This window comes from Rhinolophus sinicus, chromosome 1 (assembly GCF_057876585.1).
Source record: "Rhinolophus sinicus isolate RSI-liver-muscle chromosome 1, RSI-T2T, whole genome shotgun sequence".
Classification (NCBI taxonomy): domain Eukaryota; kingdom Metazoa; phylum Chordata; class Mammalia; order Chiroptera; family Rhinolophidae; genus Rhinolophus; species Rhinolophus sinicus.
In genome coordinates this window covers 156,227,093-156,253,194 of record NC_142501.1, presented here as the reverse complement: position 1 = coordinate 156,253,194, position 26,102 = coordinate 156,227,093, and the positions used below count along the sequence as shown (strand labels likewise).

Sequence of the window (26,102 nt, the reverse complement as noted above, 5' to 3'; positions counted from 1 at the left end):
CTTCCAGAACCCCTTCATGGGAACATAGTACTCACATCCAAATCTTTTCTCATGCTATCTTTTTTACATAGAATATATATCCTTTTTTTCTTATAGTTTCTAGAATCTCATCTCTTCTTATCAAGGTTTTCCAAGTAAATGGGGTAAAAACAAGACACATTTTATCTGAATATGCATTTTCCTGAGACACTTGATTAACATAAATATATTTGCACTGATTTTTCTAAATGTGACTAATGTATATTTAGTCACTAGGTATATTTGCAGGGTAGTAATTCTTTTATCTGTTAATGCATAAAAAACTGAGTTATCTATTTTTGTTGGCAGAAACTAAGGGAGTGCAATAGGAGACAAAAATAAGGGGAGCATGATCCACAGCAAATCTTGCTTTCAAATTCTTAGGCATCATTATGCAGAATAAATAACAAAACCATCTGCTACATTGCTCATTTTTTCTTACTTATTTTTTCCCCCTATATATTCTATAAGCAAACTTTCTCAACCAAAACATTGATCCTCTTTAACTCATAAAAAGCATAAAAACAAACACAAGCAAAATAGTTGCAGTAAGTAGCTTGTTCAGCAGCATGGGCAATGAAGAGTTGAGTATATATCTTATTTTTGCTTTACCTTTGTCTACATAACAGAATGTGATGGGCAGAAAAAGATTTAAAAAAACAAAATTAAAAGTATATACCAATAAACTTTAATTTTAAAAAAAGTATATACTCTGAGAAGTCCAGGACCAATTTTTATTAACTAACTTTGTACCCAACCTTCACACATATCCTATTATATTTAATTTTTTAAAAGTTTATACTTTGGTGAATACATAATGCAATATATAGATGGTGTATTAGACTGTTGTCACCTCAATAAATTTTAATTAGAAAAAAACTTAAGCCTCATCCCCCCAAAAAAGTTCATACTTATAAAATATTTTGCAAAATTAAATGACTACTATTGCTAAATGACAAATGCATTCCCATGTGCCACAGAATTAAGTGTATTACAGAAAATAAAAACAAACAAACCTATACATTAAAGTGCCAAGGATTGAAGAAGATTCTTTTATTCATTCAACCAATATTTATCAAGCATCTGCTTCATTTTCCAGATACCGTTCTAGGCCCTGAGAACACGAATAAAGGAAGTCCCTGCCCTGGCAGGGTTTACACTATAGTGAAGGCAGAAAGGGTGAGCAAGGAAGGAAGTCAGTGAAGCTGGAGATGATGAAGTACCTTTCGATACACGACACGGGGGTCTTGTCTCTGACTGAAATGAGAGACAAAAGATGGGATTACATTTCCTTTACCCCACTGGAGAGTCAGTCCTTTATTTCTGTCTGGATTGAGGAGAAGGAAGGAAAAGAACATATTAAGAGGAATCACAATACCCAGGAGGGAAGAGACTAGTCCTGACGGACCACAGACAGCTTTGCAATTCACTTCAAGATCCTAAGATGTGACTCTTGAAATTTGTATCTGAAAACAGCAATAGCAGGCTGACATTCATGATTTCCTTCAGTCTAAATGCAGTAACCTCCTATTTCCCCATCAGGTGAAATAGGAATGCTAGTCTAAATTCAGCCTAATCAGGGTGCTAATAATAGCACAAATGTGAAGAGCACCTCTGAGCTAGGGATGCCCAATTTTTGCTTCTGAATTAAACCTTGTTGCATGTCCTCCAGGTTCAAGTTAATTCCCGTCCTGTGGTGAGCAACCGTTAAGGAGAGGCATCTACACTATAGCAGAGCTAGAACTCAGAGGAAACAACTACAAAGCACTGGCCATGAGAATGTGCCAGCATGCAGTAACCACTTCTTTCTAGTGCCTGTATTTTTAGAGGTCACTGCTGAGCCACACTCATTGTTCCACACTGAAGGGACTGGAACAATTTTCCAACAGAAATTGCACAAAATTTCACCAGCTAATTTGTTTGAATCCCATAACCTTTCTCTTTCCCTCCCTTTTCCCCTCCTTCTCTCCCTCCCTTCCTTCCTTCCTTTCTTTTTTTCTCCCTTCTTCTCCCTCCCTTCTCCTTCTTAATTATATCTGGGGCCTAAGTCATCTCCTCTAGAGATGAAGTCTCTCACTGCCTTAGTGAAAGACCTTTACTATGTTTAATTTGTATGGTAAATTAGTTACAAAGAAAAGAACATCTGTTTTGAGCAATACTAAGATTGTACTGTGGCGCTCAAGTCTTCCTGGTGACTTCTCTTTCTAGTGAAATAATTTGTGGTCATTGCTGCAAAACAGATGAAAAATATTTTGTTCTTCAAAACACGTGCCAACCAGGGAGTTATATGTGGATTCCTGCTGCCTCAAGTTTCAGCCTATTCTCCTCCTTACAGCTACTACCTCCCGGTGCTTATCTTCCCGGACCCACTGGGATTTCAAGACTCTTACTTATTGTTTGTCGCTGTAGAGAAAAAGACAATGTAACAGAAATTGAAAATGTGATATCACAAAAGATTTTAAATCCCACCTAATTCTTCAGGTAAATAATTCCTATTCTATGCTGACATCTAACTGGAAGCAAACAAATCTCTTATAGAACCCTTCCTGGTTCTCTTAGCAAGTTTCATCCACCCAAATATTTATTGAGCATTTATTATGCGCCAGATATTGTCCTAGGTGCTAGAGATATAGTAATAAACAAACAAACAAAAAGATTTTTAAAAATCCTTGCTATTATTTCCAGTGGAGGAAAACATACATTATAAAATTAAATGAGCAAAGTGCATAGCGTGGGAAATTGCGACAAATGCTATGGAGAAAAATAAGCCAGAGAAGGAGGATAGGAAGGACTAGGTGGGAGGGAAGGTGAACTTTTAAGTAGGTGGTCAGGAAAAGTATCACTGAAAAGATTCATTTGAACAAATACCAGAAAGATTCAAACATATAGGATACCCTTTCAGGAAGTATTTTGACTTCATGTCATTTCCTTCATAAAAATATATTCTCTGTGGGGGTTTTAAGGAAGCATATTTTATAGCCTTTTTGATCACTTTACACACATTTAAATATGTTAGCTCAAAGATGACCACTCTCACCATTATTATCTAACGTTGTTTTAGAGGAGACAGTAACCAGTGAAATTGGTCAATAGAAGAAATTAGGTATAAAAACAGCAAAGGAGGAGGTAAACATTATCATTTGTAGATCACCTATCAATTGCTTCAACATAAAAGAGGAAATAAACAATTACTACTAAAAGAGAATTCAGCAATGTGAATGGTTACAAAATTAATATATAAACATTGATTGCCTTTATATGTACTCGTATTAATACAAACAACAACCAGTTTAAAAACACAAAGGAAGATAAAACCCCATTTACAATAATAACAAAACATAACAAAATACTTAGGAATGAGCTTGCCAAGAAATGTGCAAGAAATATGAAGAAAATTTTGAAACACTACTAAGGAATACAAAAATAATCTTGAACACATGAAAATGAATATCAAGTTCACGATTAGGAAGATTCAACATCATGAAGATAGCAATTCTCCCTAACACAAATCTATAAATTTATTACAATCCCAATAAAAATACCATCGGAATTTTTGTTGGAAAGATAGTGAAGTGTATTTAAAGTGCATATGGAAAAAGAAAAAAGCCAAATAGCTGGGAAACTCTAAAAATATAAAATTAATAATAAGAGAGAAATAAGCCTGCTATATTATTTTTATTTTGAAGCTTCACCAATTAAAATAGTGTGGTGCCATTGAATGAGTGACAGATGAATGAAAAAGAATAGAAGATCTAGAAATAGACATAACTATTAGGGAATTTAGTATAAAGATTGTATTGTACATCAGTGGGAGAAAAGATAGATAAGTAAATGGTTTTGGAACAACTAGGTTAGCCATGTATAAAAAAATTTATGTCATATCCTTTATACCAAAATAACTTTTGATACATAAAAATTTTAAACATAAAAACATAATGCACTAGAAACAAGAAAAAAAAATTTAATAGACTCAGAGTAGGGAGGACCTTACTAACACAAAACCAAGAAATCATTAAAAATTGACAAATTCAAATACATAAAAATTTAAAAATGTCCACATGGCAAAAATACTATATGCAAAATTAAAACAAAAAAATGAACTAAGTTTCAACATGTTTAAATAGTAACTTCTATATGTTGCTGGTGGAAGTATAAATTGGTACCAGCTCTATCGAAAGCAATTTGACTATTAAAATTATTTTTTTAAAAAGATTTTATTGGGGATGGGAAACAGGACTTTATTGGGGAACAGTGTGTACTTCCAGGACTTTTTTCCAAGTCAAGTTGTTGTCCTTTCAGTCTTAGTTGTGGAGGGCGCAGCTCAGCTCCAGGTCCAGTTGCCATTGATAGTTGCAGGGGGCGCAGCCCACCATCCCTTGCGGGACTCGAGGAATCGAACTGGCAACCTTGTAGTTGAGAGCCCACTGGCCCATGTGGGAATCAAACTGGCACCCTTCAGAGTGAGGAGCATGGAGCTCCAACTGCCTGAGCCACTGGGCCGGCCCTAAAATTAAATTTTAAGTGAATATATCTTTGACTCAAAAATTCCTTCCAGAAATGTATCCCATATATTTATTAATACATGTGAAAAAAGACATGTACAAAGATATTTATGCATTATTTAAAATATCAAAATATTGGAACAATTGGGATTCATCTATATAATGGAATCATATGCAACCTTCTAAGTAAGAATAAGGCAAACCATATTCGTATGTACTGATATGAAATTATTTCCAAGATCACTGTTATCTTCCCCTAGCCCGAAACAGAAATAGAAACCCAAAAATCCATTGGATTAAGTGTGAGACAGGAAAACTATAGATGCACCCAACCAGTTTTTTTTGTTCCCAAAGAGTAAATATGCCTGGAGCTAAGGACAAGTAGAAATGGAGAACAGACTTAGATAGGGTCCAGGAGTGGGGGCCCTTTCAAAGTGGGAGTGGGAACTTTTTAGGTCCAGGAACACAGAGAAAAGGACTCAGTGATGAATTCTTCTTTGTGTGGACCCCACACTGATACTTTGCCTGTGGTCATTAGCTGTCTAACCAACCTGGACACTCTTGAGATGTCCCTTGAAGAGAGTGGGATTTAATGTGGGGTACTTGGACATCCTATGTGGAGACAGATACCTGAGGGAAAACCCAGCGCCCTGACCAATGTGGAACTGAATGGAACCAGTTGGGAATTTCTGTCTTTAGGAAGCAATAGACACAACTGTCATATATATCATCCCAAGGAATTTGAACTTACTCTCAATTCCCAAACTTTGTATCAATCATTCCTATTCATGATGTCTTCTGTGAAAAGCACTGTTAAAAATGGCTGTCCAGACAAATTATCTTATGGTGATGGAAATGAGAATAAGGGTTATCCTTGGGAGTAATAATGTCAGGGAGGGCACACCTGAGAGTCTTTTGTGGTACTGAAAATGTTCTGTATTTTGATGGGTGGTAGTTAATGCATACATATACACACTTTAAAATGTTTGTATTAAATTTACAGAGTTTATATAAACTATACCTCAATTCAAAAAACTAGCCTGTGATTTCCTTCTATTCAACTACAACCTACTTGGGACCAGGTTATCCACATTCCTTTCTTTCTCCCCATAAAGAGTCAAAGTCACCTATTCAGCAAAATTCCAATGCCAGATAGTACAAATGCAAAGTCACAAGGAAAACAGAAACACAAATATATTTAGCTGGCAAAGAGATCAAAGAAAAGTAAATAACGAACTGTGGCTTCATCAAACATTTACAGAACAGTACAGGGCAGAACAAAGTAGCCGATAATCAAGATATATGTTGGGATTATTTGTTTTAGAGCAATTTACTTTCAAATTTGCAATGGTTTCAAAGTCTTTCATTTAAATATCACATTTTGTTAAAAGATTATAATAAAATTTTGTCTAATTGCAGTTTTAAAAAAACTATAATTTCTTAATACTTTAAAACACACTTTTTGAAATTAAAAAAAAAATACTCTTTTTGAGATTTTTCCATTTCCATCATCCTACAGTCCAGTGACCTATATGTATCAAAGCAGCTGTTAAGCACTCTAGCTGGCAGGACTAAAAAAATAAATTTGATTCCTTTTCACATTACATTTTCTTTTCTCTGCACGAATGGGAAACCTCCACTTTTGGGAAGGTGTGGAGATCTGCTTCCCTTCGTTCTGTGCCTCTGCTTGTTTCAGTCAAAAATATAACACTCCCTACTACTCCTTCCCCATTCCCCTTACTTCTCAGCAGAAGTAATTTTTGGTAGGAGGGTAAAGAACAAAGAAGTCACAGGGCAAGGGTGGCCAAAGTCAACGACCTTGGGCAAACCCAAGCTCCCTCCTACCAGAAGCCACAATTTGAGGGGAGTGGAAAAAGCAAAGTAACTGCAAAACAAACTGCTACAAGGAGAGCTAATCATAGGATGGAACTGGATCAAATTCACCTAACAGCACAATTTTGTCCCATTAGTAAAAATCTCTTCTGTAGGGATTCCATGAATTCTGAGCTTATAGAAATATAAGGCCAAGAAATAATCAGACATCAAAAAGAAAGAACTTGATAGTACGGAGAACAATTATTCCCAACTTTATTAATTTTTATCTTCTTGGAAACACAGAATTTACTCCAGCCCTCCTAAATATATCTACCTGGTATTATTCACATTATTTATGATCAAAAACTCCTTGTCACTTTTTAAACTTTTATCTTCTCACCATTTTTGTTAGGTCCTCACACCTTTGAATCCTCCAGAATTAGACAGCTGTGTTATTATGGAAAGGGAATGACCCTAGATCCAGAATGTCTAATTTGAAAATCATGCCTTTGCCACTTACTCGATATAAACTGGGAGATAATGCATAGCTTCACAAGGTTGTCAAAAAAAGTTTACAGGACTAAAAAAATGTTCTGTAGCTTATAACAACGTATATAAATGTAAGGTATGAGAGACGCAGTATTACCAAATGGCTTTAAATCTGGAGATACTGGTTGAAATCTCAGGAGTATCACTTTGACCAAGTTCTCTGAACTCAATTGCCCCATTTGGATTGTTGGCAGGAATTAAATATTAACTTATATAAAGGCCCAGTCACTTAACAGACATCCAATAAAACAGCTACTAATTTGAAGATTTTTTTCCTTTCCTTTAGTTAGTCATTTTTCATTCATCTAGTCAATAAGTATTTATTGAGTAATAGGCACTGTGCTAGGGTATAATAGTTAGTAAGACATATAGAACCCCTATCTTCATGGAGTTATCATCTAGTAGGGGACAGAAACAGACAAATAGAAAATTACAATATAATTTTGTATGTATTATAATAAGAAAAGCAAAGGGTGCTATGGGAACTCAGATGAGTTCCAATTTAGGATAGTACTACAGAGGCTTCTCGGAGAAAGTGATATTGAGCTGAAAACTGAAAGATGAACAGGAATTAACAAATGAAGGATAGGAAATAAGGGAAAATCTCAAGGCAAAGAACATGTGTAAAGGGCCAGAAGCAAGAGAGGTCATGTTTGTCAAAGAATACCTAAAAACATCCACCAACGCATACCCTGTGTTCTGGGATTAGAACATAAACACTCTCATATAAATCTTTGTCCTTTTCTTGTCCACTGGCATCATGTCTTTCAGACTTTCACTGGACAAAGATCCATGGAAGACAATTGAAGAAAACATATTTTTATCTTCAGCCAAAATCGTACCATGACCAATCACCATTATCAAGTATAAATTCCCGATTACGTGGCCCCATAATTCACAACATATATTCTTATTCCAGTCTAGTGCTACTACAAGCATAGCATTGGACTGGATGATAATAGATAAATATGCACTCTACTCTCCATGAGCTTAACAATCTAATTAAGAAAATAAAATATAGATTATGACATAAAACAGAATGTGAGTAACTATTACTTGAATAGCTGGACAATAAATGTAATAGAAATTCAGACAGGGATGGATCATGATAAAAATCTTATTATAAATACCACTACAGCTTGGGAGAATTTTCCTCACATCATTCAGTGAGGCATATGGATACACACACACACACACACACACACACACACACACACACTTTGACAAGTTCATTTGTTCAGTCATTCAACAAATATTTGTCTACTGTTATATGTATACAACAAGTACAGGGACAAAACAAATGTCCTGCCCATACAGATTTTATATATTTTTTTGGCAGAGGAAGAGGTAACAAAAGTAAGCACTTTACCCATATATTGTATTTAATTTTTTAAACACCTCCCCGAGGTAGAATTTATCATCCTCCTTTTACAGAAGAGACACGGGACAGCAAATAACTTGTCTAAGGTCAAACAGCTAGCAACTGTCACAGCCAAAATTTTAAATTAGGTCTATCAGATAATAAAGCTTACGTGCAATGTGAGCCATTCCACTCCACTACTGAAACTTTCCATGTCCCTGAATCACAGAGGTTGCTGGTGGCTTCTCTGATAGTTGGTACTGAAATGGTGTGCCCAGAATTTAGCCAAGTGATTCTCACACTTTCCTCTACCAAGCTAGCTCGTACGCTATTTCTTGCTCCTGTAGTGTTCCTCCTTCCATCTGCATTGTTTTTACTTGTGATTTTGGTTTCCACTTAAAAATATATCCATGGGTTTCATTCTATGCAATTCCCTTCTCTGCTCTTAACATCTTCAACAAATTCTCCATTCATTTTCCTCATTCACAAAAACCAGTTACTGGTTAGTAGCACTACGCTCCCCTCCAAAGGTATGGTTCTAATGGGCTATGTGGCAACTGTATATTTTAGGAGGGTTACTGTATTTGGATTTCATACATACTAATAACAGCTCTACCATCGAGCAGTTATGCGCCTAGCCCTTCTCTACGTTATCTGATTTTGTCTTTTCAGTTAACAGTTTTACAGATGAGGAAGTGTGGTTCAGAGAGGCGAATTACTTGCTCAAGGCGAGGTACAGTACAGCCAGGTCTTCCTGTGTGTTTCTTACTACAACATACTGCTTCCCATCTAAAACTATAGAAATCACAGGAATGTGGATTTGAAAGGACCCCCTAGGATTTTTCACACGATCCCTTCCCATGTAGCCACCATTTTTATGGAATCCTAACCGGTGATCTTGTCTTTTGTTGAAAACCTGGTTTTGTCACACACAAGTTGTGATCTCTGTGAGCCTTAGCTTTCTCATTTTTAAAAAGGAATACTATTATTTATCTCATGGTTATTGTGAGGATTAAATAATAAAGTATGTAAAGGTCCTTTGAAAACAATAAAACACTTTACAAATGCTCCCTGAACTTTCTTTATGAGTAAGTTAGACCTGTAAAAAAATTTTATTTTTGAACTTAAGTCACTGTAAATGGAATCTCTTTTATATATTACTGATTTCACAACCACAAACTTAAATAAAGCAATATATCCACAGCTCTTTCTAGTAGGCAAAATTATTTTTCATTACTATTAGACAGAAGACCAAGCTTACAATATGTTTTTCTCAAATTCGTTTGAAGATGGAGGAAAATACCAACTTTGGAACAGCTACGAGAAAGTCCATTTCATCTTGAATGTGCAGTTATATATAACAATTAATATGGCTTGCAATAAGACTGGCTTTAAATTAATTTTCTAATATAACTTTATTTGAATTTGTGCACATATTAAAATACTAATACAATTATAGTAGAAAGTATTTATTGAGCACTTAATATTTGTTAACTCAGTGAATAAAATTCTTCAATTATAGATGATAATTTAACAATTAAAGGAAAATTTAACAGTTAAAGGAAAGTTAGTGTAGTAAGCTAATAAAATAATATAGGCAAAATAAAAACTACGTAGCATAGATGAACTGATTTTTAATAAAATTTGGTAAATTACTATACCTAATAACAGAAATGTTTCAGAACACTTTATACAAACTACAGATAAAATAGGTTAAATTTCATTACCTGTAAAATGCCCATATGTACGCTCATTTAAAACTGATCCATGGATATAATATTATGTCCCATTTTCCAAATAAATGAAAAATAGGATTTCTTTATTTACCTTCTAGTGCTTTAGTTTTCATATTCATCTCAGTACATTAATTTTAAAATCTGTCATTTCCAGGATTGTTTCTGTGCTTCTTTCCTTGGCATTTGTATTGTTTCTCTTTCTTTTCCAAGGATTTTTAAAGGCCATAAAAATGTATGAGCACATATGTATTTATATCTGTGTGTGCACAATATCTGCATCTTTTTCTAAATATTTCCCTTGATAATGAATAAAAATCAAATCAGGACAGAAGGTTCATCCCTTCCTCACCCTCTATTAAAGCATAAAGGTAGAAATACATCATGTCTCTTGTGTTACATGGGCCCACCTTACTAAATGAAAACACTTATTCTTTTACTTACAGCCAATGTCCTTCAAATTGCTTGTGGTGGTATGTTTTTTCAGCAATGACGTCTGGAAAAATCAAAGAAATTCAGTTTTCCACCGTCTAAGTTTATATCTTCTGAATGATGCAGGCTCAAGAGTTGCCAAATGAGATGGGCAAAGGCAGCCAAATAGGGCTTCCTAGCCAATCTAAAAATAGCAGGTGGTGGTGGGCAGATATACCATTTCTCCTTGCTCTTTTTCTTTTTTTCTAAGAGCTAAGTACCATAAACAGGGCTTGCTCAAAATTAAAACAGTACAAAAAAACCACTATATTCTTGCTTGCCTAAGATCTAGACATATGGTCAGTTAGGAAAATTTGTACATTTTACTGAGCAAGATGTGAAAGTCAAAGCAAAGCTATATTCTGCGTTTCTTACAGGAAGGTTCCCATACCCAATTTCCATTTTTTCTAAAAGGAAATCTGGCCATAACACGCTGGAATCAGGAACTGCCTTTGCCTTTTTTTTTTTTTTTTCCTGAAGCTCCTTGAATAATAACTATTAGGAAAGAGCTAGCATTACAATTTGAAAAATGAGAAAACTAGGTTCACAGAGTTGAAGTTTGCCCAAGGCCATCCAGACAAAAAAAGGAGACAGATCTGTCTTCAGACTCCACATTTGCCACACACACACACACACACACACACACACACACACACAAACACACACTCCTTAAAGATTTCAACTTAAATGGTATTTAAGGATTTAACTTTTAAATTTCCACACACATACAAATATATTTTATGGGGGAAACGTTACAATAAATTTTATTGGATTAGAGATCCTTTATAAATTCAAAAGTTCCACAAAGTGTAAAAATGTGAATTTACTGATTATATTAATTATATAATGACACATTTCTTTAAAGAAATTCACTTTTCAAAATATTATTCACCTAACAAAATTAAAGAAGGAGTTACCATGGTCATTTAGTTTTGTTTGAATGTAGGAGCCAAAAAACTCACAGCTTGGAGAGAAATACTAATCTGTAAGTGGTTATCTCTCAGTAGTAGGATGACACTTTTTTCTGCTTATATTTTTTGTGCATTTCAAACTTTACAGAATCAAGAAATTATGAGCTTAATTGCATTTTCAAAAATAATTTAGACATAAAAAATGCTTCATAATATACTTTAAGAACAAACAGGAGGACACAAAGTTGAATCTATAGTGTGATCTCAATTTGGTAAAAAAGAAAAATGTTTCTTTGTAGATGCAAGTAGATAAAACTGGAAGACAATAGTCTGCTAAGATTGTGTTACCTCTGCATGATAGGATCCAGAACATTCCTGCAACCTCCAAATTGTTTTAATGAGCATATTGTCCTTTTGTAAAGAAAAAAAAATGTTTAGGTTTATTATCACTGCCAACTGGAGATCAAGTGGAAGTAAAAAATATCATCTTGGTGACGTAGGACACATGGCAGGGTGAGGGGTCCTCCTTGATCTCTCCACTTGAAGTTACAGCAAGCTGAACAGCTATAATTCCACAAAGGATTCCCTGTGCAACACACAAACACATCTGAGAGATCTGCACATTGAAACATCTGTGTGGTGGGTGAATCAGGGCAGACAGGGGAGAAAGGGAGAAGAGCAGAGACAGGGGCCGCAGATGCAGCCCAGAGCTCACTCCGGTCTGGGAACGGGGAGGAATCAGGCTGCAAAAGCCCTCTCTATGGCCCCAAGCATTCCTGCCTGAGTGATCAACACATAACACAAGTGAACCAAGAGATGGGAACAGAGACCTTGGGGCAGAGTGCAACTTGAATACAGAAGTGCAACAGCTGTGGTCTAGCTGCCCTCATTGCCAGGCAGAAAACAAAGTCATAGAGCCTGGCTACCTCTCAGCACTGTCCGAAGAACTCACCTCTTTGAACCCTTCCAGAACTAGCAGCAGGCCCCAGAAAAAACTGTGGCAGTGAGTGGGTTAAAGAGCAGAATATCTACAGCCCTGAGAAATGGAGAGACAGTTCCTGAGTGGCAGACACACTGCAGCTAATCCGAGGGACAAGGGTGGAGATATATGGATGAGAGAGCTGTGGTCCGACATTACTCTGAGGAGAATAAAGCCACAAACACAGCAGCCGCCTCTCCCAGCCCACGCCACCCCCACCTTTTGCAGCTGATGTCAGCGGAGGCACCAAGACTGCTCAGGCAGCGCAGCTCTACATCTGGCTGTAGGGGCAGCACTGGGATTTCACGAGTTCAGAACCCTATTGCCCACCACATTCCCCTACGGGGGTAATGCCCTGAGACTGAAGGAACCTGATCACAGAGGAGATATCCACCCTTATCCGGGAATCTTCAACCACAAGAAGCCGGAACAGGGCAAGAGAAAATAAAATGAGCTACCTACTGAAAGCTACCAGAGCTACCTACTGAAAAACAAAAGAAAGACCTCTTCGAATCAACCTACCTCAGAATTCATTCCTATAGTTGTCTGGGAAGAAAAATTATCCATCAATTATCATGAAAAACCAAGGCAACATGGCAGCTTAGGAAGAAAATGAAAACGCTCCAGAAAATGAACCTAAAGACATGGAAATATGTGAATTAAATGACAGAATTCAAGATTGTCGTTCTGAAAAAAACTCAACATGATGCAAGAAAACTCAGAGAGGCAGCTTAACAAACTCAGAAAAAAAAAATCAACAAACAAAATGAATACTTCATGAAAGAGACTGAAATTTTAAAGAAATTCGGGAGCTGAAGAACTCAGTAAAAGAGATGAAGAATGAAACAGTGAGCTTAGGAAATAGAGCTGACCAGATAGAGGAAAGAATTAATGATATCGAAGACAGAAACCTGGAAATGATGCAGATGGAGGAGGAGACTTGAGAGTTAAAATAAATGAAAGAATTCTACAAGAACTATCTGACTCCATCAGAAAGAACAATATATGAATAGGTATACCAGAAGGAGAAGAAAGGGAGAAGAGCACAGAGAGCCTGTTCAAACAGTTGATGAGAACTTCCCAAGCCTATGGAAAGAATTATATCCTCAAATCCACGAAGCAAACAGAACACCTTATTATCTCAATCCTAAAAGGTCTTCTCCAAGGCAAATTATATTGATGCTGTCAAAAATTAATGACAAAGAAAGAATTCTCAAGGCAGGCAGGGAAAAGAAGACAGTAATCTACAAAGGAAAGTCCATTAGATTATCATCAGATTTTTCAGCAGAAACTCTACAAACTACGAAGGAGTGGAATCAAATTTTTAAACTACTGAAAGAGAGAAATTGCCAGCCAAGAATAATATACCTAGAAAAGTTATCCTTTAGATATGAAGGAATAATAAAGACCTTTGCAGATATACAGAAGCTGAGGGAATTTTCCACCACAAAGCCTCAATTACAAGCAATGTTGAAGGGGGTTATTCTACCTGAAACAAAAAGATACAAAAGTATGAGAAAGATGACTAACAGACAGAAGCAGTAAAAGGCAACCGCTATATAGAATAGGGCACTATACTTAAATGTAACATAAAGGAAATAAAAACATAAAAAAAAGAAGACAATTTGCTATTGCAACTCAGAAATGAATTCCCAGCATAAATAGGTCTGAATTTGCAAAGGCGAATGGAGATTAAAAGCATGCCAAAGAAAAAGGACTACTGTATATACGAAATTTTCTTTTACATAAACTTAATGGTAACCACTAAAAAAAAAAAAAAAAAAAAAAAAAAATCCAAAACTAAGACATATAACAAAAGAGGAAACAGAAGGAAAAAAATCATAGAATACCACCAAACAAAAATAATAGACAGAAACACAAAGGCAAAAAACCAACGGAGATGCCAACCTACCAGAAAACAAAAGATAAAATGGCTATAGGAAATCCTCATATGTCAGTTATCGCCCTAAATGTAAATGGACTGAACTCACCTATAAAAAGGCACAGAGTAGCAAACTGGATCCAAAAACAAAACCCAACCATATGCTGCCTTCAAGAGTCACATCTCAGCTTCAAGGACAAATATAGACTCAAAGTGAAAGGGTGGAAAATGATACTCTAAACAAATGGCATCCAGAGAAAAGGGGTGTATTCATACTTATATCTGACAAAACAGACTTCAGGATAAAAAACGGTAACAAGAGACAAAAATAGGCATTTTATAATGATAAAGGGGACAATACAAGAAGATATAACATATCAACATATATGCTCCCAATCAGGGAGCACCAAAACATATAAAGCAACTACTAACAGAAGTAAAGGGAGAAACTGACAAAAACAGAATTATAGTTAGGGACCTAAATACCGCATGGACAACTATGGATAGGTCATCCAAACATAGACTCAATAAGAAAATATCCTTAAATGGCATATTAGACCAAATAGACATCTTTGACATTTATAGAGCCCTTCATCCCAGAATACCAGATTATACATTCTTTTCTAATGCACATGGAACATCCTCAAGGATAGACCATATGTTGGGACACAAAACTAGTCTTGGCAAACTTAAGAAGATTGAAATCATACCAAGCATATTTTCTGACCACAATACTCCAAAATTGGAGATTAGCTGCAAAAAGAAAGTGGGAAAAACCACAAGTATGTGGAGATTAAACAACATGCTACTAAAGAATGACTAGGTCAAAGAAGAAATAGGAGAGATAAAAAGATACAGAGAAATAAATGAGAATGAAAATACAACATATTGGGGCTGGCCGCGTGGCTCGGGTGGTTGGAGTGCTGTGCGGAGATCGCTGGTTTGATTCCCACATGGATCAGTGAGCTGCGCCCTCTACAGCTGAGATTGTGAACCACAGCTCTCCCTAGAGTTGGGCGGCCATGAGCAGCCGGAGGTGGACGTGAGCTGCCGTGGGCTGCTGTGTGCAGCCATGGGCTACCATGCTGCCATGAGCGGCCGGTGGCCAGCGTGAGTGGCCAGCAGCCAGCGTGAGTGGCTGGCAGCTGGCAAGAGCTGTGGTGAGCTGCTGCGAGTGGCCGACCGAAGTCTGGAGATGGACTGCCTCAGCTGGGGGGAGCGCAAGGCTCATAATACCAGTATGGGCCAGGGAGCTGTGTCTTACACAACTAGACTGAGAAGCAATGGATTGAACCAGAGTGGAGGTGGAAGGGGGAAGGCAGAAGAAAGGGGGGGAAAAAGGAAGTACAACATATCAAAATTATTGAGATGCTGCGAAAGCAGAAATAAGAGGGACACTTAACTCATTACAGGCCTATCTCGAGAAACAAATAAACAAAAATCCAGACAACCAACCTAATCTTTTATTTTTCATTTTTTTATTTTTTAAAGATTTTATTGGGAAAGGGGAACAGGACTTTATTGGGGAACAGTGTGTACTTCCAGGACTTTTTTCCAAGTCAAGTTGTTTGTCCTTTCAGTCTTAGTTGTGGAGGGTGCTGTTCAGCTTCAAGTTGTTGTCCTTTCAGTCTTAGCTGTGGAGGGCACAGCTCAGCTTCAGGTCCAGTTGCCATTACTAGCTGCAGGGGATGCAGCCCACCATCCCTTGCGGGAGTCGAACTGGCAACCTTGTGGTTGAGAGGACCCGTTCCAACCAACTGAGCCATTTGGGAGCTCAGGGGCAGTTCAGCTCAAGGTGCCGTGTTCAATCTTAGTTGCAGGGGGCGGAGTCCACCATCCCTTGAGGGAGTCGAGGAATTGAACTGGCAACCTTGTGGTTGAGAGCCCACTGGCCCATGTGGCAATCGAACCGGCAGCCTTTGGAGTTAGGAGCACGGAGCTCCAACCGCCGGAGCCACTGGGCCAGCCCCCAACCAAATCTTAAAGAACTAACGAAAACCAAAGTCAGCAAATGAAAGGAAATAATAAATATTAGAGCTGACTTAAATAGAGAACAAGGCGATAATAGAAAAAATTAAGAGCTGGTTTTTTGAAAAGATTAAATTGACAAACCCCTAGTTTGACTCAGTAAGGAAAAAAGAGAAAAGACACAAACAAAATCAGAAATGAAAGAAGAGAAGTTACAATGGATACCTCACAAATACAAAGGACCAAACTAGAATACTATGAAGGACTATATGCTACCAAATTCAATAACCTAGAATAAATGGACAAGTTCTTAGAAATATATAACCTCCCTACACTGAATCACGAAGAACTGGAAAATCTAAATAGACCAATCAACAGCAAAGAAATTGAAACAATCATCAAAAACCTCCCCAAAGGAAAAGTCCTAGACCTGATGGCTTCACTAATGAATTCCAGCAAACATTCACAGATGATTTAATACCTGTCTTTCTCCAACTCATCCAAAAAATTGGAGAGGAGGCCATACTTACTCATTTTATGAGGCCAACATTATCCTGGTACCAATAACTGGCAAGGAGAACATAAAAAAAGAAAACTACAGATCAATATCTCTGATGAATACAGATGTAAAAATCCTAAACAAAAACCCTAAACAAAATACAAATCAAATACAACAATGCATTGAAAAGATTATACATCATGATCAAGTGGGGTTCATTCCAGGGGTGGAAGGGTGGTTTAACAAATATGCAAATGGATCAATGTGACAAACCACATAAACAAAATAAAGGATAAGAATCATATATTATCAATAGATACAGAAAAAGCATTTGACAAGATACAACATCCATTTATGATTAAAACACTTAATAAAACAGGTATAAAAGGAAAGTATCTCAACATAATAAGGTCATATACAACAAACCCTTAGCTAATATCAAACTTAATTGTGAAAAACTGAAAGCTCTCCTTCTGCAATCAGGAATAAGACCAGGGATGCCCCCTCTCACCTCTGCTTTTCAACACAGTATTGGAAGTCCTAGCCAGAGAATCAGGCTAGAGAAAGGAATAAAAGGCATCCAAATTGGGAATGAAGAAGTTAAATTGTCATTTTTTGCAGACGACATGATTCCTTATATAGAAAACCCTAAAGACTCCACCAACAAACTCTTCGAAACAATAAACAAATACAGTAAAGTTGCAGGACACAAAAGTTAATGTACAAAAATCCATTGCATTTCTATGTACTAACAGTAAAATTTCAGAAAAAGAAATGGAAAAAAACAACAACTCCTTTTGCAATCGCAACAAAAAGAATAAAATACCTAGGAATAAACTTAACAAAGGATGTGTACGACCTGTACACTGAAAACTATAACACATTATGAAAATAAATTAAAGAAGACACAAAGAAATGGAAAGACATTTTGTGTTCATGGATTGGAAGAATCAACATAGTTAAAATGGCCATATTACCCAAAGTAATATACAGATTTAATGCAATCCCCATCAAAGTTCCAATGGCATTTATTAAAGAACTAGAACAAAAAAAAATCATCATATTTGCGTGGAATCACAAAATACCTGCAAACAGCCAAAACAATCCTGAGAAAAAAGAAGGCCAAAGGTAGCACACTCCCTGACTTCAATTTATACTACAAAGCAACAATAATCAAAACAGCATGATATTGGCAGAACACAGAGACCAATGGAATAGAATTGAGAACCCAGAAATAAACCCACATATATATGGGCAGATGATTTTCTACAAAGGAGCCTCAAAGGTAAGGGAAGCAAAAGCAAAAATAAATGAATGGGACTATATCAAACTAAAAAGCTTCTGCACAGCAAAAGAAACCATGAACAAATCAAAGAGGCAACCAAATGAATGGGAGAATGTATTTGCAAAAAACACCTTTGATAAGAGGTTAGTATCCAAAATATATGAGGTGGGGCAGCTGGATAGCTCAGTTGGTTAGAGCCCAGTGCTCTTAACAAGGTTGCCAGTTCCATCCCCACATGGGACACTCTGAGCTGTGCCCTCCACAAGTACATTGAAACAACTACTTGACTTGGAGCTGATGGGTCCTGGAAAAACACACTTAAATAAATAAACGTTGAAAAAAAAAATCTGAGCACTCTAATTTAATTTATATATATATGTATGTATGTATGTATATATATGTGTGTGTGTATATATATTATATATATATATATATGATTCAACTTAACAACAAAAAGACAAACAACCCAATTAAAAAATGGGCAGAGAACCTGCACAGATGCTTCTTCCAAGAAGAGATACAAATGGCCAACAGATATATGAAAAAATGCACAGCTTCACTAGCTGTTAGGGAAATGCAAATCAAAACCACAATGAGATACCACCTCACACCTGTTAGAATGGCTATTATCAACAAGGCAAGTAATAACACGTGTTGGAGAGGTGGTGGAGAAAAAGGAACCTTCATACAGTGCTGGTGGAAATGTAAATTGGTACAGCCACTATAAAAAAAACAGTATGAAGATTCCTCAAAAAATTAAGAAAAGAATTACCACGTGACCCAACAATCCCTCATCTGGGTACCTACCCAAAAAAATCTAAAAACATTTACCCATAAAGATATATGTACTCCTATGATCATTGTAGTACTATTCACAGTGGCCGAGACATGGAAACAACTGAAGTGCTCTTAGATAGATGAATGGATAAAGAAGATGTGGTACATATACACGATGGAATATCACTCAGCCATGAAAAGATGAAATACTATCATTTGTGACAACATCGATGGATCTTGAGATTATGCTAAGCAAAATAACTCAGACAGAAAAAGTCTAGAACCATATGATTTCACTCACATGCGGGATATAAAACTGAAAGCAACAAACGAACAAGACTAAAAAAGAAACAAAAACTCATAGACACAGACAATAGTTTAGTGGTTACCAGAGGGAAAAGGAGTGGGAGTATAGAAGGTACAGGGGGCCAAACATATGGTGATGGAAGGAGAACTGTCTCTGGGTAGTGAATACACAATGAATTACATAGATGATGTATTACAGAATTGTATACTTGAATCCTATATGATTTTACTAACCAATGTCATTCCAATAAATTTAATTTTAAAAATCTCATGTAGTAAATTAATGGAAAAATATTAATATCCCCAAATTCTAATTTATAAAACTTTCAACTTTCTGTCCATTAAGTTAGGTCTAGACATCTCTCACTAAACATAAAAGGGGCAAAAATTTTGCTGATACTCAAACCTCAGTTTAAAAAACGCTGTATTATTACATTTTCAATATAGAATTCAGGATTCTGGTTTCTGAATGTAAACAAAATACCCTAAAGATGACAAATATAAACAAACGTGGAAACTAGGTCTTTGTATACTCGTATGCTATGTGCACACACACAAGGATGTATACACAGTCAAGTGCAAGGATGTGGTGGGATTTCCAGACTATACCTTTTTAAAAATAATTTTTGAGATTAATTTCCTGTATTAAATATTGCTCCAGGATCTATGAAATTAGGAATGACTTCCTTCTCGCCTTTACTTTACTTTGTTTGCAATACAATAGAAATTGCAGGACACGAAGAGATAGAGATCAGTCCAGGGTTTCATTCACTTTCCTTTTCTTATCTATTAAATAATATCAAATATTACCGAGGTATTACCTGCACTGCTCCACAAAAGAGAGAATTTTTTAACTGTCTGCACAGTCCTTAGGTCCCAACCAGGTATGAAGCCAATGCAAGATTTTTACTTGCCACCTACAACCATCCTCCTGCAGGAACATCTGGGTAAATGCTTGAGTGGGTGGGGAATAGAGCACTCTGCCCTTTATATCACTTACCCAGAGCAGAAATACTGGACTCCTAACACTAATCATATTTTACTCAGATAACAGAAGGGTAATAATAGGCTTCTCTCTTTCACAAAAATAGAAAGAGTGAGGGCAATTTCTAAACAAACAGACTTTAAAGATAATTTACAGACAGAGAATTCTTTGTTGCAACCTATCTTCTAGGAAAGGGTACAAAGATCCTTATGCATCTCATTTACTAATCCAGCATCCAGTTCATGTCAAGCATCAACTTATGTCTATATTGACTACTCTATTCCCAAACCAGTGATCTGATAGCTAGTATTCTAAGCACTGCATAACATATCAAAATAGTGTCGTTGAGCTAGGGGAGCATAAACTGTTTTACAACATTAGCCAATTTCCTAATTTACTCTTTAACATAGTGATTAATTCCACTCTGATAGTAACAGCAGGGACAAAATGGCAGATTTAGGAGATGCTTTACCTTTGACTAAATCTTCCTAAACAAGGAATAACAGTAAAAAAGTGCATATACACATATATTCAATATTACCAAAGCACAGCATCATCATTTTGAAGTGACGCCAAATAACATTAAAAGATTCAGAAGATGGGTCAATGGAAGATCAGGTTTCACCTACCTCTGTTACTGAATCACTTTCTAGATCAGGGTTTTGTTGAGCGAACCTTTCTTCTTGGAAAAATAATCGTCTGCCTGAACTCCATGTAGTTCCACAGAACAGTAAAAATAACTGTAAGCTTCTTTGTATACATAATTGCTAAGTAAATGACAGTCTTGCAAGACAGGACTTAATATAGTCTAATGAGTGAATATTAGAAAATCAAATTTCCTGACAACCTGTTAAGCATAATTATCTAAACAAGTACTATCACATAAAAAAATTGGTTATATTTAATTGACATTATCTAATAGCTAGAGAAGCAGCTGGGAATTATGTAGCCAACTTTCTTATAGTAAAATAATTCTAAAAGCACTGCCTTTTTGATTGCCTATATTTAATCCAATAGCTCCTTTTCTTTCCCCCCTATATCCTTACACTTAAAATCTCAAAGTATTTATTAATTGATTAATGTTTTTGCTCTGGCAATGCAAGACTTCTCATCAGCTACTTTTTCCCAAACACTCACCATCAAAATAATACTTGAATTATAGCCAGAGCAAAGAATCAAGACTATAATGACCCCATGTGGCAAAGGGCTATAACTACGGGTATAACTATAAAATTATCATAGGCTTAAAACTACTTTCATTATCGAATTTTTATTTTCAATTTGCTATTTTAAATGGGCATTAAATACTGCCTAGAGTTAAGGAAGAAAAGAAAAATGACCTCAGATATAAAGAGCAGAGGTAAAAATAGAGTCGTTTCTCACTAAAAGAAAAGGATCCACCATGCTTGAGTCAAAATATCTGGGTTCTTGTTTCAGCTTTGTTCATTTTTGTGAAATCTCGAGAAATTCCTTAGCCTCTCACATGACAAATTTTGTCTACCACAGGCTTTTAAAGCTAAAAGATGGTTATGTGAAAGTATTTTATCACATACCGGGGGTGCCAAAAAAATGTATACACATGACTTGTATTCATCTTTTGTTATTGGTATATATTATTACAATTTTAATAGTTTTTTCCTTTCTTGAAATGTGTATACATTTTTTTGGCACCCTCTGTATTTATATGACACGTTTATCCTATTTATGGTATTTACTACTCTATAATGAAAACATTTTTAAGCTCATCATAAAAACCCAAAACTAAAGTACTGTTACCTAGTTTGACTTCTAATTGTCACCTTTTATTCTAGTACAATGGACATTGATTGGTACAGTACTTAGTTTCTTCTAGGCATATAACTAAAGTTAAATGAATTCAAAGAGTAGCCATATTGCTAATAAACTTCTTTTAGTGTTCATTCTTAAAAAAAAAAAAAGTAAAACAAAATAAAAAAACTTCAATATTTATCAATTTGAAACATTCCAAAACAGAACTTGGTGTTAACTTTCTGTGAAATCCCAAACCAAATACAAATTCTCATTGACAGAAAATATATCTGAGAGCATCAATATCAAATTAAGATTTATAATTGATTAAATATATAATTACAGAGCTGCAGCAACAACAATAAAAATAAAAAAAAGTGGGGGAAAGGGAGTAGGTAAAACTAAGCCAGTCAAATTACACACCTATCTCTCACTTAATGTCTATAATTTATTCCTGAAACACAAGCTTTAAATGAAAATCTTTTCCATTAATTAATAGGGTATATTATATCCCAAGATCCCCAAAAGTTTTAATTGAATAAGAACAAGTTTACAGGCAATAAATGCTACAGATTGCACATAAAATGTATTGTAAAAGTTTACTGTACTGCCAAGGAGGAAAACTTGATAGTGGGTGGTAATTTGATTGCGAGGAAGAAAGGAATCATTCATTGGAAGGTAAATTCTGCTTTTATATCACTTTTCCTCCCACAAATTTTCCAACCTTTTGGGTACTAGTGGTTATCTTATATTCAAACTGCACTTAGAATAAAGTTATAACACATTAAGAAAATCCACCTTTAGGGAACTTCAAAGCACATGGACATGGCATCTGCACATGACAGACTGAAGTCTTAGAAGACGCAACATCTTCATTCCTCTCATCTGACACACTTATGCAAACAAAATAACCTGATGCACAATTCAAATGTGTTCAAAATTATAATCTCTGTGTAGAAAAGTATCAAGTAAATGAATGCTTTTGTGTGAGATGGTAACGTTTAAATATTGTTAGTGTATTTTACAATAAGAAAAGTATAACTAAGGGGGAAAAAAGATGATTGAAAAGTGATATACCTTTTCAAGATTATGGCAAAGTTATTAACCACACAGTTTTTACGGGGATAGTATTTAAATATTTTTGGCATTTTTAATCTCAGTACTAATACATTTTTTATCTCTGTACTAATACATTTATATAATTTTTTTAAAAAGATTTTATTGGAGAAAGGGAACAGGACTTAATTGGGGAACTTCCAGGATTTTTTTCAAGTCAAGTTGTTGTCCTTTCATTCCTAGTTGTGGAGGGCGCAGTTCAGCTCCAGGTCCAGTTGCGATTGTTAGTTGCAGGGGGCACAACCCACCATCCCTTGAGGGAGTTGAGGAGTCGAACCGGCAATCTTGTGGTTGAGAGCCCACTGGCCCATGTGGGAATCGAACCGGCAGCCTTCGGTGTTAGGAGCACGGAGCTCCAACCGCCTGATTCACCGGGCCGGCCCAGTACCAATACATTAATTTTATAATTAAGGACAACATTCCAAGGCACTACACAGAATAAGGAAACAATGAATTATATCAAACTTTCTTCCATTTTTCAATATTCAACTATGTAATTGAAGATGAGGAAAAAACCAATTTCATTTTAAAAATAAATTATCTGAAAGAAAAAAAAACAAAACCTTATTAGGATAGCTTCAGAGTGTCCACATGTATTATTAAATTTAAGTAGCTCATGCCTCTAGGAAACAAAAATTACCCAACTTGAAAACTTTATATAAACCTACAGCAACCAAGGTAGTAGGTACCATATTGACAAAAGAATAGACAAATAGATCAATGGAACAGAATAGACAACCTGGAGATAGACCCACATAAATATAGTCAACTGATGTTCAACAAAGGAGCAAAGGCAACATAATGAAGCAAAAATAATCTTTTTAGCAAATGGAGCTGGACCAACTGGACATTCACATGCGAAACAATGAATCTAGACAGATCTTACATCCTTCACAAAAATTAACTCAGAATGGTCATAAGTCTAAACGTAAAATGTATAATTACAAAATTCTTAGAGGATAACAGGAGAAAATCTAGATGACCTTGGTATGACGACTTTTAGATACAAGGTACGATCCACAAAAGAAGTAATTGATAAGCTGGACTTCATTAGAATTGACAACTTCTGCTCTGTGAAAAACAGACTGGGAGAAATATTTGCAAAAGGCACATTTGATAAAGGACTGTTATCTAAAATAAAGAACTCATAAAATGCAGTAAAAAAATTAATCCGATTAAAAAATGGGCAAAAGACCTTGACATCTCACCAAAGAAGATATACAGATGATGAGCATATGAAAAGATGGTTAACATTGTTATGAAGGAACTGCAAATTAAAATGAGATACCAACACATATCTATTTGAATGATACAAATTGAAACCACTGACAGCACTAAATGCTGGCAAGGATGTGGAGCAGAACTCGTCTTTATTGCTGACAGGAAGGCAAAACTGTACAACCATTTTGGGAGACAGTTTGGCAGTTTCTTAGAAACCTAAACATACTCTTCCCATATGATCCAGCAATTGCGCCCCTCAGTATTTACCTAAATGAATAAAAAACTTATGTTCACACAAAAAACTTGCACAAAGATGTACTCATATACAGTGGTTTTATTCATAATTGTCAGAACTTAGAAGCAACCAAAATGTCCTTTAGTCGGTGAGTAAATAAACATGGTACATCCAGACAATGGAATATTATTCAGCACCAAAAAGAAATGAACTATCATGGGGCGGCCAGATAGCTTAGTTGGTTAGAGTGCGAACTCTGAACAACAGGGTTGCCAGTTTGATTCCTACATGGGCCAGTGAGCTGTGCCCTCCACAACTAGACTGAAGACGAGCTGCAGCTGATCTGCCGGAGGGGCGGCCGAATGGCTCAGTGGGTTAGAGTGCGAGCTCCTAACAAGGTTGCCAGCTCAATTCCCACATGGGATGGTGGGCTGTGCCCCCCGCAAACGGTGACTGGGCTTGGAGCTGAGCTGCATCCTCCACAACTGGATTGAAAGACCATGACTTGACTTGGAGCTGATGGGTCCTGGAAAAACACACTGTTCCCCAATACTCCCCAATAAACAATTTATTTTTAAAAAATATGAACTATCAAGCCATAAGTGAAAAAAGCCAATCTGTAAAGGTTACATACTGTATAATTCCAATTATATTACATTCTAGAAAAGGCAACACTATGGAGACAATAAAAAGATTAGTGGTTGCCAGACGCTGGGGTGACAGGATGAACAAAACACAGATTTTTTTCAGGGCAGGGAAACTGTTTCGTATAGAGCAAAATGGTAGATACATGTCATTATTCATCTGTCAAAACCGATAGAATATACAATACAGAGTAAAACCTAAAGTAAATTATGGACTTTGAGTGATGTGTCAGTGTACGTTCATTGACTGTAACCAATGGACCACTCTGGTGGGGACACTGAGTGTCAGGAAGGCTGTGCAAGTGCAGGGGCAGAGACTATATGCAAAGTCTGTACTTTCCACTCAGTTTTGCTGTGCACCTAAAACTACTCTAAAAATTAAGTCTATGCTTTAAGAAAAACAGAGATAAGACTGTAAAATCCAAATAAGGCCTGTAATTTAGTTAGTAGTAGTGTAGCAAAGTCAATTTCCTAGTCTTGATAACATACTATGGTTAAGTAAACTGTTATCATTGGGAGAAACTGGATGATGGGTATGCAGGAAGTCTAATTTTTGCAACTTTTTGAGAGACAAAAATTATTTCAAAATTTAAAAATTTTTTAAGAAGGAAAGAGGTAAGACTTGTCAAATGTGGAAGGCTATTACTTATCAGGATCTGTAAGCACTTTAAGCAACGTATCTAGTATTTTTCTGGAGGTGTATGAGATTTCCATCTCTATGTAAAAAACAGTTTGGGACTCCTTATCCCATAAAATATGATTAGACCTAATTTCTAGGTGGCTCAGTATACACTTCTCTAATTTTCAGACATAGAAGATAAGAAATTCTGAATGAGGGAATAAGTCTTATACAATTAATTAACTTCTTAGAAGAGCAACCTATAAAAAGTAGAACATATACTCTGATGAAAGATGATCTCATATGGGAAATAGAATCCAAGAGATAATGCAGACCACTAGGCTCAATGCTCCACGCCTACCCAATGGTACAGCTTTTGCATCATGACAAGTAATAAAATTTTTAAGCTTCTTTTCAATTCTACAGGCTTAAAAAGTCATTAAACACTTTTAAAGGTAAA

General features: G+C 36.0%; 1 long non-coding RNA gene across 1 annotated transcript in view; it reads right to left on the bottom strand.

Annotated features, from left to right (window-relative positions):
* The window catches only part of LOC109461125 (uncharacterized), a 79,574-nt gene extending 68,779 nt beyond the window's left edge, over window positions 1–10,795 (bottom strand). The window contains exon 1 of the long non-coding RNA XR_012493699.2: window positions 10,422–10,795. This is a non-coding gene — a long non-coding RNA (uncharacterized LOC109461125). The remainder of the gene's footprint in view (window positions 1–10,421) is intronic.
* Between the last annotated feature and the right edge of the window lie 15,307 nt (window positions 10,796–26,102).